This window comes from Chelmon rostratus, chromosome 8 (assembly GCF_017976325.1).
Source record: "Chelmon rostratus isolate fCheRos1 chromosome 8, fCheRos1.pri, whole genome shotgun sequence".
NCBI classification, from domain to species: domain Eukaryota; kingdom Metazoa; phylum Chordata; class Actinopteri; order Chaetodontiformes; family Chaetodontidae; genus Chelmon; species Chelmon rostratus.
Window position 1 is genome coordinate 12,843,830 of NC_055665.1, and position 11,724 is coordinate 12,855,553.

The following is an 11,724-nucleotide window of genomic DNA, read 5'->3' on the forward strand; positions in this document are numbered from 1 at the left end:
ATGCACACATACACCCAACTTAGCTCCCAGTGCAGGAACATAGAAGACACACTCTTGGTATCAGGAATTGCAGGTTCTCTACTGATAAAGTTGACGTGGTAAGATGCTGTTTTCTTCTGCGATTAATTATTAACACTGTGTTGAAGATGTTCTCAACAGCTAAACACCATTTACTTTCTTTGCCCTCAGCAGTTCTCTTCAAATGGGCACTGCTTTCCACACCAAGCCATTAGAGAAATTTGCTCCGCAGTTTTTGGTAACTAAAAACTGTATTATTTCAGCTGCATTATATTGACCTTTGTAGAAAGGTATCAGGTGTATGCCCATCAGGTAATTTAGGGTAATAAGGCACATTTTATAAAGGGTTTGCACATTGTTTTTGTTAATGGTTATTCAATTAGTAAGTATGCTATATTTTGGGTTTCCAGGATGTCAAAAAAAACCCTTTGGCTTTACAAATGGTTGTAAGTGAGAAACAAGCTGTTTTTATCACATTGCATTAATTCTGCAGTTGTAAATGTTAATACATCTTTACTAAATGGATTGTGGTGCAGATGTTCTGCAAGAAAGTCATGCTGGAGGAGCATATAAAACCAGTTAGAGAGATTTCTTTTCAAACATGGAAACCCAAACATTTTTCTTATTAATAACTTAAAACTGCCACCAGCGTTAGTAAATTATTTAATAACCATGAATAAAGCCATTAGTTGTAACTTGTTAACCCCATATAAAGTGCGCCTTATTGGAAAGCGGGACCGTTTTTACAGTTTTTACAACAGAGCCACATCAGCTGTACATTACATCTTTATCTGCAGTGGGTCACAGCATGTTTTCCCTGTGAGCAGACCCAGAATCCCAGCCATGACATGTGCTGGTTACTTGCCGTACGACCTGCCGTTGCCCTCTGACCCCTTCCTGTCGGCTCTTTTGGGGTTTTAGTACTAGTTGCCATAGTAACTGAACAGCTAATAGGGTTGAGCTGTCGCTGCAGGCGCGAGAATGGCAGTAATGCATGCAGTGAGGACCTGCCTGGATTTACTGCTCTGCTACAGTATGGATCACTTTGGGTCTATCGTAACCAAAGCCTCACTGGGAAGTCAGTAGGTTATTTCAGCTGGGTAACACAACACAGGTCAATGATTTCTGCATTCACAGCTTCCTAAAGAGGATTTTGCATTTTCATCTTTATGGAATAGACTGACAGTGGAAATATTGGGAGAGAAAGTAATGAGATACAGCAAATGTCTCTGTCTGAAATTATACAGTTAATTATAGAAATTGTGGGTTTTAACCATTAGGCCACCAGTACACAAATATAAAAAAAAATACACACAAATTCCAACCTGCAAGTGTATGAGTTAGAGTTTAGAGGAATTAGAGAGAGACTTGACATGTTTTACAAAACATATTTCATGTTTTGCATGTAGTTGTAGCCTAAATGACTCAACATCAGGCAATAATAAAATGATTTGAGGCATATTTTTTTGCCCAAAAGCAAACTAAGTGAACCCAAGACTGACCAGAGCACTAAAAATGAAATACAGATGTTGATGAAATGACATGCTCCAGTGTTCAGGGTGAAAAGATATATCGCGCTGCGCCGTCATCCCTTAAATCTGCTCAGCTCCCTCCCGGACAAGCACATTCCTGGGGCCCACTGTGAATGTAGCCCTCATACAGATGGGCCTTGAGAGCCACCCTGTCAGAGCAGAAATGAGTCCAGATGGCTGGATCCTGCTGTGAGGAGCTGTGGATGGAGTGAGTAGTGGTCTGTATGGCCCAGGCCAAGCCTGACTGGGCCCTTTTCACACAGAGGGCCCCTGGCGTTCCCTCAGCTCCACCTCAAGGCTCTCGGGTTACAGGACATTCACGTCGGTCCTGTTATTCTTACCGAGCGTTAATCTGGTTGTACAAAGAGCAGTGTTCAGCAAAACAGTAATACTGATGGCTAGTCTGGGGGGGAAAGAGATTTACATGTGCTCATTACTGACCGATTGATTGATTGATTGAGCACATATTTGCAAAGCGCCCTCACGGAGCTCATTCCCACATGTAATGCACATGTACACAACAGCGGATTTGGAGTCAGGGCAGCAGTGTCGGAGCTGAGATGGTTTACTGTCACCAACTCTGCCACAGCTGCAGGAGCCCTCAGCACCTTCATCAGCTCCACACGCTGTCTGCAGATCACATTCAGAGCCATGAAGCAGTCTGGGTCTGGTCTGGTGCAGCGGGCTCCAGTGCAGCTTATGTCCTCTGTATGAATGCAGCGGTGGCAGAGGGGAAAGTTGCCTTTCATGAGTAGCAGAGGACATGGGACAGCAGACCACCTGGATTTGCTTGTGGAACTCTGTCTCCTGTTTCAGAACACTTATAGCAACCCCAGATACCTTCCCCTGTGTTATTCTATATCTTATTCTGGCATGGAGGGCTTGAGGGGGTAGTTACTGCAATGCTTTGTGTTTATAGAGTTACTGGAGATGAATACAGCGGGAATGTATCTTCAGAGTATTTGTTTCACTGAAGGTTTCAATTAGAAGGTTTGAAATTTCATTTTCAATTTTCAGACCATAAATGTCTGTGTATAGATCACATATTTGCTATGACCTTAAGTTGGGATTGCTTTTAGCTTAGGAAGTTATTTAAGTGCCATGGAGGAAATATCAACAGCTAGTGAGCTCATATAGAAACAAGTAAAAGTCAGCTACTGCATACAAAATGTTTGGACAGTAAAGGTGCAGCAAATTTACTTAAAGTATAAAAAATAAATGTACTTGCTGTACTCAAAAATGTTCATTTCATTTCATACTATTGAAGTCTTACTGATACCCTAATGTGCAAGTTATATTTCACTGTTTTTCATTGTGTCTTTTCTGTCCATCATACACCAACTGAACACCCTAATGTACAAGAACTAGGGCTTGCACATTATGTCGAATATTTTTGGAGAAAATTCCTCATTATACTCTGTGCAATATGGCTTTCTTGCTGTATTTTCCTGTTATTGTTGGTCTAGATGCCTCAGAAGTATGAATTAGAAATCTTAACAAAGAACAGAAATGAGCTGCACAATTCAAAACAGATGACTTATCTGTGCAGAGGAGTGGTCAAATAACCATGTTCCCCCAGTATCAGTAATAAAATATGAGGGTCAGCTGGGCCACAGAAGAAGACGTTTCAGAGTTGGTCAGACAGCGATGGCGGTTTTGTTGAAAGTATAAACGGGTGTTGACTTCATTCCATGTGCCTCTTAGCTGGGGGTTTCCGCTCCACAACATGGAGCCCATCGGATCCTGTAACACTCTGATTGACAGGTGAATGGCACCAATGACAAGCAACTCCCTTTCCCCCCGGGGCCAATGTGGTACAAAGTGAATGGAGAAGAGTGGAGGGGAGAAAGATCGCCTTTGAACCTAAACTGTTTCCCCGCTTCTTCTACTTCTCCTCTCCTGCCGGTCTCCTCACTTTTTTTTTCTTTTTTCCGCGAGACTGTGTTTGGAGGCGAGTTGACTCGGGGCAGACTAAAACGTGAGTAAATTTAAATCAAGTCTTTTCAGAGGGACATGGAGGAAAGTGTCAGTCAGCTCACAGGCCTGATTTTGTCAGGGGTTTTAGGGAGAAATTGTAAGTTTACACTCCTTTGAATGCCATTAGCTCAATATTTTTTAGCATAACTTTCATGATTAAGTTGAATTTTTAAGGGACTAATGAACATTCAGAGAAAATACTTTAAAAGGCTGCTTACAACGTTTCATCTGGCTCTGATTTAATGTTAGCATTTTTTAATTTAGCATGATTACAATCTTTGATTCCTGCGATGTAACATGAGACAAATGCTGACTGACTGTTGATGGATTGCTCTCCACTGGTTACTCACAAAGCAATGGCTGCCCCTGTCTGCAAGGATATTGTTTGCCTTCTTGTGGCCTGCCTTTGTCACACGTCCTCTTCCATTTCAGTTTGTTAAGTGTTCCCTTTCACAGCTGCCCATCACCGTCCAGTGAACCCAAACAAGGAGCGCCGCCTCGACTAGGTTTTCCCCTCGCAGGCAGAGGGAAATGAAGAAGAAAGAATGGATGGGCTCGACTTGAGGCCAGGGGTGAAATCAAAGCTTCATTTGAATCCTTGACAGCTACCATACAAAGTCATTACTGGTGCTGCCTGACAGGAAAAGCTCAACATTTTGGGAAATATGCTTATTTTCCTTTTTGTCCTGAGTTAAATGAAAAGACTGATGCAGCTCTCACATCTTCACGATAAATATGAAGCAACCAATAGCAGCTGGTTCATTTAGCTTAGCACAAAGGTAGCAAACGATGAAACAGCTTAGCCTCATTGTGCCTACCGGTACCTAACCTCCTGAAGTGTCTTCCGGTAGCCATCTGGTCCCAGCCAGGAAATAGTCTGGCACATAAATACTTGTAAAATTGTTGATTTTACACTGCTTTTTGTAGAGATTAAGCAAACAAGCTATAATATGTTAATATGTAGGCCTTAGAGGGGCTGGTAGGTGGATTTTTCTTTACTTTTGAATAGAGCCAGACAAGCTGTTTGTCCTGTTCCCATATTTTTATGTTAAACTAAATCAATCTTGTCGTCTAAACGCTGGTGTGAAAGTGAAAAAGCATATTTCCCCAAAACATCGATCTGTTTCTGAGGGCAGATTTATCACAATTTTGATTTTCTATGACACGCATAAGCTGCGTTCGTGCTCCAGAAGATTATTTCTAACCTGCAGAAACGCAGATGTGTCTGGATCTGGATACAGTTTGACATGTAAGTAACAACGTAGCTCTTCTATGTCTTTCTCACGTGAATATGAGGGCAATAAATAATGACCAGACTCTTAGTGCACTTTTCAGCAAGTAGACAGCTGAATAGTATGTCAACCTTGAGAAGACCTTTGCCTTGGTAAATCTCCCTGTCACTGCGCAGCTGCCGATTGTCTCCTCTCATCGAATGCAGCTCTACAAACCACCGAATGCAGTCTGTTGACCTTTCACTCTTTCTCTCTCTCACAGCTGTACGCTTTGAACTTTAGATTTGCTCCACATCCAATCAGGATTCAGCCCCTTAAACCCCACATTTCCCCCCTCTGGCTGCAGGAAACGGTCCCCAGCAATCAAACCTCGGGTCTGGTCTGCACAGGTCTGGAGGCAAGGCTTTTCCCTCGAATAAGAGCATTTGCTTTCTGGGTCCTGGGAACTTGAAGCTTTTCTTCCTCAGCCAAAAGTGCTTTGACCCATTTCAGCTCAGCCAGGCCTGCAGCAGCTCCGTGCCATCTGAGGGCTAAGTGCTCACTGTCTAGGCTCCAGCATGAGCACATGGTGGGACTAACCAGCTCTTGAGTGTTGCCTGCCATCTGGAAAATAACAGCTTTAAGCAGGTCCTGCCAGTAATTACCCTGCAAACTCTGAACAAAGGCACAGAACACACTGTGGTGAAATCTGGATAATTGATGGAGACAAGCCACAGCAACTGAGCCTGTTCCAAGGAGAGAACAGTCTAGTTTTGGCTTAAAACACTGAGGTCAGGTTTCAGAATTTGTATTTGGTTTTGATGAGGTACAGTAGAAAATGAAATTAACAGAAGGCTCATAGCTTGAAAACTGCAATAGCCCGTGTCTTTGTTTTCTGTTGTGTGCTTGAAAACGATACTTGGCCACATGGCCGTGCAGAAACTCAAATACTTCTGATGACATGTATTATGAGTTAGAGTTACATGTGCAGTACGTATGGTTTTCAGGTTTATATAACAGCAAACACATTTACTATTACACGCAAATCAACATGGAGATTAAAGGAATAGATTAAAGATGGAAGAGAAGGACTGAACTTTTTCATTCTTTACACAGCTATTGAACGCAACACTATGAATGCTTTCCAGGAAAGCCTGTCTACAGTGTTTACCCCGTGTTTAACAATGATCACGTTCCCTCATCTGGTCGGCACGATTTCAACTGGCCTGTAAATGCACTGTATGTAATGTCTGCCACTAGGGGTCTCAAACAAAACGCAAAAAACAAAAGACTTAGTTTGATGATAACATGAAGAAGCATGGGATTATGGGAGTTGTGGTTTTCCTTTGTAAACCATTGATAAACCATGTCGCAATCGGAGGCAACCAAATGAAACGTACCATTACCTTGAAGAGAATTAAGGACTTCTCTGGGTTTGAACTGTGTTGGAAGCATTTGGCATCATGTAAGTACACAACTGAACAAAATACATGACATAGGTCTACTTGTCTTAAAACATTTTAATGTGGAATTATGACATATCACACCTTTAAGTGCAGCCATTTGGAACAGCTATAAACATTTTTGCCTTCCAATGTGTTTGGATGACATGCTGTATGAACTGGCTTTTTTCAAGCATACCCCAACCTTCACCAGCTACCGGCTGCAGCTCCATATTTAACATACAGACATGAAAGTGGTGTCGACCGTCTCATGTAACTCTCGCATAAAAGTATTTCCCAAAATGTCAAACTATTCCTTAATCATTCTGGATTCACAGAAAAGACGAGATGCGTAACATTTTTCCCACATATGCAACTCTGAGTTGATTTAAATCAAAGCTACCACTGTTTGTAGGCAGATGGCTCCTCCTCAAGCAGACAGCTTTATACTTGCCATGAAATAGTTGCTGGGTGTGAAAATTTGTTTCCATAGCTTGCTTTCCACACATCGGTATAAAGCGCTGAAAAACCACAGCCACTCCCTTGGTTTGAACCGCTGCCTGGATCTGACAAAACATGAGGCTGATTTACATTGTCCATCCTCCAAAATGTCCTTTTCAATTAGAATCCTATCAGGGGCTGATCTGGAAACTGTTAGAGAATAGATTGTTTGCAGCTGAGAGTCAAAAGTGGAGGAGGAAAAACACGGGGGGGGGGGGAACAAGTGGCAAAATCCATCCACTGAAATGCCATGTTTAGGCTGATGCACAGGAAACAGGCTCTTACCAGCCAGGAAATGAAGTGGCAAGCAAAGGCCGGCTTATATTTCCCCTCCTACCTCAGATGGGCCTTGTTAGTGCGGAGGCGCCAGGGCTCCAGCTTTTGTTCACACAGAGCCAATAGTAAACAACACTGCAACGTTTTTAAAAGTCTTTAAGTGCTTGTGATGGCTGAGTGGTATGTTGCCACGAGGTCTTGAGTTTCTCAGACCTCCAGATTCCCCGTCCCCCCCCCACCCCCTCTGTCTCTGAGGGGTAGCTGACTCGATGGTCATGATGTGAAAGAGACGCAACAAATTTATGTGCAAGTGACGGAAGCGACCCCTCTGACTTGTGTTTTACTGCAGAAATTTGGGGCTGCATTTTAGGAGCAGTTCAAAATATCTTATTAGGTATCTCATTATATTGTTGTCTCTATATACTGTGTGTTCTTCTCATTACATTACTATTTTTTCTTAAGCGCATAAAGGAAAACGATACCTACGACTATGCTATATAAAGAAAAACAGATTTTGGGGACAGGATGACCCCAGGATGACTTTGGATGAATTGAAAGGAAAGGTTGAAGGTAAAATCTTCTCAAGGCGCTAGTTTGTCAGTTCAACGCAATTATGAATCCATTTTTGACCTAATTACTCTGAATTGAACAAAATCTTTCATATTTTCAAAGAACTCATGAGTCCTTGGTCTCCCACACTGTTCACCAGAAATGCTCCTAGAACAGCAGGAACAACACATAAATCACTTGCATGAAGGACCAACAGAACAAGATGAACGGGCAATTGTGTGTATATTTTACAAAGGCCTCAAGGATGAAGGTCGGTGTTACCCTCCTGACAGTGTGCAATGTGGTCACCTTGACTCAGAGTGATGAATGAAGAGCCACAGCTGCCAGCAAAGAGGGAGTGGGGCAAAAACACCATTTTTGGGCGAGCCAAGGCTGAACCTGAATTCTTCTTAGAGTCTAAAATACTGGCCTCAAATAATCCTCAAAGCACAGAGAAGTCAATACTCTCAAGTTTGAAGTTTGATTGCTGCAACTAGATGAGCTTCACAGTAAATTAGATCTGCTCAATTATTTATCAAGTCATGTCGAAAACCAAAGAAGTGATGTTTTGGGATTTACTGCTGCGTTTCAGCTTCGAGATTCCACAGGACTCATGTAAAACTCAAAGAAAAGTCTGTTTTTCAAAGCCAGCTGTGAGAACATGACAGAACAAATGCTCTGAACATGAATATTTAAGCTCAAACTAGCTCCTGTAGCAGGACAACAAGAGCGTACAGCCATGATAGTGGCTCAGTGCTTTGAGCTAAACGCCAGCATTCAGACTGCTAACATGCAGATGCTTAGCAGGAAATGTTTACCATTATCCTCATCTCTGTGTTAATGTGATAGCTTTCTAATATTTGCCAATTAGCACTAAATGCGAAGTACAGCCAAGGATGATGAGAATGTCATTTGTTCCTCAGGTATTTGGTCATTAAGTATTTATTAAAATATTTAATTTGACCTGCTGGTCTGTCAGATGATCACCACATCAAGTTACTGCAAATTATCCTGACCACGGGTATTTACTTCCGTGTGACCACATCATCCACGCTTAGATTCTGTTTCTTGTCTCTTTCTGCACTTTTAACTGTCAAAGATGAAAAAACTCCTGAGACAAAAACCCAGTCATCCACATGGTGGTGCTACAGAAGTCAGGGGACCAAAGTCAGTAGGATTCATCCTCTGGGGATCATGAAGTTTGTATAAATTTTGATGGGAATCCATCCATCCAAAGGTCGCTGAGATATAAATCAAATAATGTCCTGAACACTATCACAGTATTATGCAACTACAGTAGGATATTATCAAAAATCAGAATGTTTTTCTAATGAGAGAGGAGAGGATGACAGGTGACTGAGGCTCGTGTAGACAGAGATTTCCTGTTTGTGCTCACATGTTCGAAGGTCAGTGCTGGCTATACGCCCACACAAACCCGCCGATGTGAAGGACCACCTCGGTGTGAGGGCCTGCCACCATGGTGGCGAGGAGTGATTCATGCCACGATGCTCAGGGCTAAGCTGAAGTTAGTATAAACAATTACAGTCGAGCCGATGTATCGTGAGTGCGCGTATGTGCGTTGAAGAGGGATGGAGACAGAGGGAAGAGAGAAATACTGCTGTCTGACTGAGCTGGGATTTGAGCTCGGTGGACATGTTTGCAGGGTTTATAATTTCTTCTCACAGGCAAACAGTGATGATTCAGTGTTGGGAGAACCTGAGCTGCTCTGCTTCGGCGCTCATGTGGGGACGGCCAAGGAACATACTGATAATGGTCCGTTAAGGGGCTGCAATTCAAGCTAAACGCTGGAGTAACGATAGGGCTCTCAGAGATGAGTGTAACTTTTAAACAGTTAAGACTAACATATCTACAAAATCAAGCACAATAATAAAAGACATTACATTTTTTTTAGTCAATACATAAAGGAAAAGAGGCAAAAACAAAAGTATCTCTGGCCTTGTTGAATAATGGAGTGGCTGCCTGTGGGAGAGTCAACACAAGTAACTCAAAGTGTTTGCAAATGATCTGTAGCTTGATTTGTTATTGTGACATCGATCCGCAACTAGAGACGTGTTCACAAGACTTTCAGAAAGTTTAATAGTTGGTAAGGATGTCTAAGACAACTTCACCCTCCTTGCTGCACCTCCGCACCGGGCATCATTCATTCTTTGCTTCCGCAGCTATTTGGCGGCGCCACTTTTACACTCCTTCATCTCAGTTGTGGTTGTTTCCATCTGTTTGGGAGGAGTTTGGAAGTTGACTGGCAGAGGTCCTGCTCTCTGAGAGTTAGAGGCTCGCTGGCGGGGCTTGTTTCTATCAGGGGTGAAACAGCCGCCCGTCCATCACCCTGACAGAGCTGACAGCCATTCAGCCAAACCAGAGGAGTTCCTGCCAACTATCAAAGGGCTTTTCATTGAAGGAATCCAGCTCTGGCCTGTCATCAGGGAGGGGCGTTCCCAGCTGTCAGCAGGACAGGAGGACACTCTGGGCAACGCCTCCCTTTTTTTCAAAGTCTCTGGTCAAATCCATGGCATTGGTCAAGAGCACATGCTCCTCCCTTTCTTTCTGCCCCTCTATGTCTCTCTCTCTCTCTCTCTCTCTCTCTCTCTCTCTCTCTTCCCTTAAAAGTCAGTTTGTCATCTTATTCAGCTGTTGTCAATGATGCCATTCAGTTGCGATGTGGGGCGTTACATAGCTTGTGGAATTTTTGCTACTTACATCTAAGACTTTTGTTATTTTCAATCTCCCATTCGACTTGATTCCTACGTTGATATGCACTGAAAATACTGCTCACTTGCTCCCCTGTAATACTCTTTTTTACCACTTGAGGGAGGCAAAACTAAACCAAATGTCAAGTAGCAGCATGGCTAAAAAGCCTATTCAGTATTTAGTTATCAGTTATCACATACAGCTTCAGTCCTGACTGTATTAATGCATCAAGCATGTGAATAGTTGAAATGCTTTTGTGTCCAGATGTGGATCTCTCATCTGGCTCTGCTGGCTTTTTAAGATCTTACATTACAGTCAGTTAACTTCTCTCAGTGAAATTTTTATAAAAAAATGATGATGATGATTTTGGCTGCAACGATCGATTATCCTCATTGTCCTTTTTTCTGATTATTCACAACTCAAAGACATTCAGACAATATGTCATGATTTTAAAAAAGAAAAGCAGCAAATCCTTATTATTCAGGAGCTAAAACAGCAAATGTTCGACAATTTAGCAAGAAACTCAAGCAATTATTTGATTGTTACATATGATTAATGTTCTGCCAACTGATTCATTGATTAATCAACATAAACTTTAAGCTCAAATAACGTTTTTGGTGAAGACTTCATTTGAAAAAAAATCCTAAATTGATCAAATCTGTAAATGTGAATTCAAAAAACACTTGCATAATGCAGTTTATCTTTTATTTAACTTTCGCTCAGACGTCTGAATTAAATCTTTATGTGAGAGGTTGCTTGTTGTTGCCATTGTTTGCTTGAAACACTTCCACTCTGAATCTACACCTTTGAGGACAGTGATGTGATGTTGTTGCTGCACTAAGAAAATGAAAACTGCATCGTTCTGTCTTTAACATCTCAATATTTATTAAACGTGCATTGTAATAATCACGCCAATCTGACGAAATATGACATTTAAATACTCACACAACAAATATCAACAAGCTGTTGCAACATTTTTGTCTTTACTTATGGCGCAGTGTCAGACTAGAGCGGCGTCTGATGCTTCACTGGGTATACTATTACATAACCAGTGAGCTGCCTGCATGAATCAATTATTCATCTCCATGTCATAAAACTGAGGATGCTTTGATTATGACAGACAGCCAGACAAGGCAGTGCAGTAAATGGCAAAGGGAAAACACGCACCAATCTCCACTGAGTCTGTGGCATCATCATGTGACTGCTGAGGGAGAGCACCTCCAGATAAGACATGCATCTCAGAGACTGCACGGATGCTTGATTTTAAAACAGCCCTCGGCAGTTGGAGAGTCAACACGAGCCCGTAGTACACAAGTCTGTAAGTCTTTCCACATGGGGAACAAGCCGTGGTCATTGCAGGGCAGATTTCCTGCTTTGTCAAAAGGGTTTCAGGCATGTTTCATCACTTATAAGCCTCATCAGGGCAGGTGGTGCTGACTGACTACAGCGGTTGGTCCAAAGGTTAAACAGTAGAGTACATCATGATTTATCTGGCAGGATAATCAAGCA